Below are 5267 nucleotides of genomic sequence, written 5' to 3' on the forward strand. Positions count from 1 at the left end.
TTCCTGCATAGACGAGGAATGGAGGCAGATTAAAAGAGCTGTGCAGGAAGGTTCAATAAGGCACTGACAAATGCTCCTTCTCTTCCAGAATCTTTGTAATCGCTTGTATTTTGAAATGAATAGTAAATTAACATGGCTTCTTTTCCTGTTCTGCTGTATGCTTATTTTCTTGTTCCTAATGTGTGTGTGACGGGAAGTCGGTGGCGCCGATGTAATTCTGTATAATGGATAAGCTCCTCCATAGCAATGACTACGAGCAGTTAACCCGCAACTTAATATGTACATGATCACTTTTTACACCTCTTGGTATTTTAAATTCCTTTAACTACATAGAGGGTAAAAATTCTTCACTATGGTGTTAATTTGTCTGTGGAGTGATCTCCCAAAGAAAAGAGCAGAAGTGCCCTCCTTGCTTGACTCTGTTGTCCTAGACTGAGCAAAACAAAGGGGAGGTGAGCAGTGAGGAGCAGTCTGGAGCATGGAAAGGGAACAGAGACTTGTCCTTTCATAACCTCTACAGGTCTGCAGCTCACTCAGGCAAGCATTTTAGTGGTAATAGCCCTATATTTTGGGTTTAGGTTGAGATTGTGGTAAGATTTCTTCCTGCGTTGATGCACTCTGTTTAAATGTTACTTTCCATCCACATAATGGTGTTTTCTCCAGGAAAACACAGATCTGAATTCTGACTGTATATATTTCTTAAGTCACGGGGTTCAGATCAGGGCTGGGTTTGGCTTAAACTGTCTCCTGAACTTCTGTACTGGGTTTCATTGCCGTATTAGGCTAACTTTGAAAGGCCTTAATGTGAATGTTTGGGAAACAAACCCGGTCTTTTGGTAGCAGAGTCGGAGGTGGCTGATGTTCCCCCTAGGATTGCCCTACCTTGACCACCTTGCCTGGTCTGGCTTCCTGAGTCTTTGTCCTCACTTAGTGCCTTCAAGGTTTGTACTTTTACTTCCTAGTAATTTCTACTGCCTGTTCACATGTTTTCAAATACTCTCATTGAAAGCCTCATCCCAGTTAAAAATAATGGTACTTATAATAATGAGCGAGAACGCTATAGTGAAAAATGCATGGAGTGCAGGGAATATATTTTATCACGAGAGATAATGAGCATAAGAATTTCATAGATCAAGGACCAAGTAAGTAAAATAATATTCATTAACATTGAAGAGAAGTTGATTCATGTGTTCAGGCTTGAAGTGGGTAGAGATTGAACTTCTCTGTGACTGACATTTCTCTTACAAGTTGCAGAATTTACAACACAGTGAAAAGTTATGCCCAAGCCCTATTACAAATATTATGCTTCTTAACGACAGCCAATAATCTTCAGTGTAAACTGATAATGAAAACAGTAATTCTGCTCTAATTTGTTTAACTGGAAATAGAAAATAATATATCGTGGGAGTCTTATTAAAAGAATAAAAACAGGCATATATTTTTGTTGACAGAAGAAATATATTGTTTATTTCTCTGGAGTCTCGTGTTGCTCATGCTGTTGCTTTGTCTTATTGCCAGTCACTGATCTGCTCTGCGTGGGTGGGAATGTCAGACTGTATTTGCTCCATAAGAAAATCTGTATGTTACCCTTTGATTTGTTGTATTCAGTTGGGTTTGCTTTAACACTGTCCATAGAGAATGTTCTCTTTTAGGATCTTGCTGGAGGCTTTAGGCATCCATTTTTTTTCCATAGAGCATCCTGCTATGGAAATCTACTCCAGGTAGTTTGTCTGTTTGTGAAAGAGACATTTTGCAAAGCAGTGTTTTCAGACCAAAACAGGGCATACTGACCCTAAGTGGTGACAGGGCTAGTTCGTTCAGTCTCAAGGAGGAAACTGAAGTTACTGAATGTAATGCCAAGGAGGGTGTTGAGAGATTCAACATCTCTCTGCACATCTCCCTCCTCCACACTGCCAAAATTCTCAGATGGTGCCACTGAAAGATGTTGCGTAAAATGTGTTTCTACCCTGAAAAGTCGTAAGGTAAAAGACGCATCTGCTCACTTGTCGCAGGTTCTCGCTCCTGGTACTCACAACTAAAAGCCTTCTAGTGGAAAAGTGGCTCCAACTGCCAGTGCTGGCAATGTTGAGCTGCGTTCTCTGGGTTACATGGAGTGTCTCCAGCAGAGTTTAGTTCTGTTTAGTTATCGGTAGATTTGCAGTTACATGAAAGGTCTTTTACAGTGGTAGTAATGCACAAGAAGGAATGTATTTCACCTCATTGCCCCTTAGCTATGTTACTCTGAAGAGTATTCAAGTATAACCAACTAAAGTTAATATATTAAACTCTGCGAGCATGCTCTCAGTGTGTTCAAGTGAGTAGACATGCCGGGCAAGCAGATAACCCTATTTGCAATCTTATTTTTCATTGTGTAACCACACTTTCCATGGGTTTGCACAAGTGATCCTGGAGGTTTAACAACAGTGTGTTTGTGAAGTGTTGCTTAAGACATTCTCTTAAGTCAGAGGACCTGCCTAGGTGTTGCTAAGGTAGTGTTTTGCCAGGATATTCATACCTAATGTTGATGCGTGTGAAAATTATTTGGTTTTCAGATCACAGAATGCATTTACAAGCTATGAAAGACATCACTTTGGTTTTCAACAAAGAGCTCTCATATCGCTTAGTAACTACCAGACAAAGGTGGAAAACCACAATGCCATTTCTATGAGGTCACAATGCAATGTTTCCTTTTTATTTTTTAATATTTCCTCGTCCCTCAGTTGAAAATAGCCATTTTGCTGACAGAGGAGCTAGAGTAGTTCAAATAATGCATTCAGTGGAAGAGTCTGTGAATCTCTTTGGATGGTCAAATCACTCCAGGTGATATAATCTGTAATATATTGAAAGTAAAAAAAAACTGTAATTGCACTTTCTTGCTTGGACCATCTGCCATACGGGGAGAGGCTGATGGAGGCTGACAGAGTCGGGATTGTTCAGCCTGGAGAAGGTTCAGGAGGCTCAGAGCCAGACTCTGTTCTTGCTTTAAGCAGGAGGGGTGGACAGGATGGTCTCCAGAGGTTCCTCAGTGATGCTGGCCATGAAAGAAAAGAAATACTCTGACAGGAGCCTGGTCCAGTGCTCTGTAGGACCAGAAGGCTTCTGCTCAGGATCTGGAGAGGACAACATCTGGGACAAGACCAGACCTCTGTCATAATTTGCAAAGTATGTGCTTTTGGATTTCCTTACAGTCTCCACAATTTGAAGGCCCTAATTATCATCCTGAGCTGAACTATCACAGTGACATTCATCTCTGTGCAGAGCATGAGCAAAGACTTTGCAGGGTTTACACCTTGCTGTGCGTTTGCACAGATCCTGGCCTGGATGGGCATGGACGGTTGATTTCTGGTATTAATATTAAATCATTATACTGTAGTAATTTAATCAATAATCTTTAGTGAGTGGTCTTATGTGCTTATGGTCCAGACGTGTAGAGCACAAAGCCTACAATGTCCTTTATCTGTGGGATGCAACCTGTAGCTATTTCTATTTCCTTGTAGCTATCTATTCCTGGTCCAGTCGGCAGCAACTTGGAGTTGTAGTTACAGTGAAAATCTTGCTGAGTCTTGAGCTGAGCATGCCTCTGATGGATGGGATCTGGGGGGAATTCTGCTACTGAGCTTCAGAAATCTTTCCTGAATTTCCTGAATATGGACTCACAAACCCTTATGACATGATCAGGCTTTTTGCAGATGATTCTGTAAACATTAGAAAGCTACCTGCTGACAAATTTTAACATTTTGAGTAAAAGTTATTCAAAGTTAAGTTTTGTATGTGGCAGAACCTTATTCTTAAAACCAGAAAAACTCTCATGGATTACATTTTCTGTTCGGCCTTATGCAGAAGTGTGATCCAGAAAATTCCAACCCAAGCATTAAAAACTGGTGAAGCTACTGGAAACAAGCTCTTTAATGGACCATGTCAGGACCAATGTTAGTAGAAGGTAGTTTTAGCTGTTCCATATCTACTGACCGCTTCTCAGCACTTCTCGCTCTAGGCGTTGACCTGCCGTACTGTGAACCAGCTCATGCCGAAACACCACGTGGTCTCACTTGCTCTGCCCAAGTATGGCTTTACATGAATTTTCACAAGTGAGTTCTAAAAGCCTTTATTATCGAAACAGTTCACGCCTTTTAGTAGTATATTTAGGTCTTGCAAAAGATGCCAAGTTGCAAGCTCTGGAGGCAAATTCCATATTTATAAACAAATCAGGCTAAAGTCATCCCAAAGTATCCTCTGTCTCTCTGTCTCCAAGCAAAGTGCTTTGGGGCTTTTTTTTATCCTGCAGGGCTGGTGATTTCAGGGCTGCTGGCAGGTGGGAGCGTGTTCACTGGCGGCCCACCCTGGCGCTTTGTGGCAGCACCTCATGATGGGTTACCAGGCTGGTGGTGGTGATGTGGCTTCTGGGAATGGGAGGAGAGTCCACTGCAAAGCCATGCAGGGCCAGTGGCTTGTTCCTGTCAGGCTGTTCCAGCATGTGGGTGGGCACCAAGGGCACCAAGTGACTGACCTTGTGCAACGACCTAGTGAGGGACGTGTTGATCAATGGCAATGTGGGCCATAGAGGGGCAACAGCATGCCTGCTTGACCCAGCAGCAGCACCAGTCATGGAATCATAGAATGGTTTGGGTAGGAAGGGATCTTAAAGATCATCTAGTTTGAGCTCCCTACCAGGGGCAGGGACCCCTTCCACTAGACCAGGTTCCTCAGAGCCCCATCCAACCTGGCCTTGAACACCTCCAGGGATGGGGCAGCCACAGCTTCTCTGGGCAACCTGGGCCAGTGCCTCACCACCCTCAGAGTGAAAAAATTCTTCCTGATCTCCAATCTAAACCTACTCTCTTCCAGCTTGAAGCCATTACCGCTCACCCTGTCACTCCATGCCCTTGTAAAAAGTCCCTCTCCAGCTTTCTTGTAGGCCCCCATCAAGTAGTGGAAGGGGCTATAAGGTCTCCCCAGAGCCTCCTCTTCTCCAGGCTCAACAACCCCAACTGCCTTCATCGGAGAGGTGCTCCAGCGCTCTGACCACCTTCGTGGCCTCCTCTGGACCCGCTCCAACAGGTCCACGTCCTTCTTGTGCTGATGGCTCCAGCGCCAGACGCCGCACTGCAGGTGAGGTCTCACCCATCCCACCTCCTTGCAGCACCACAACCGCTTGGGGACCCCCTCCAGCCCCCGGACCCCCTCTGTCACAAGCGCTGGTGCCCGTGGCAGTGTCACACCTTCCATGCGGCCCTCTATGACCTTCATGCAACCGTCCCCCACCGCCG

This window comes from Charadrius vociferus, unplaced genomic scaffold, assembly GCF_000708025.1.
Source record: "Charadrius vociferus isolate BGI_N301 unplaced genomic scaffold, ASM70802v2 scaffold3, whole genome shotgun sequence".
In the NCBI taxonomy this organism is placed as follows: Eukaryota; Metazoa; Chordata; class Aves; order Charadriiformes; family Charadriidae; genus Charadrius; species Charadrius vociferus.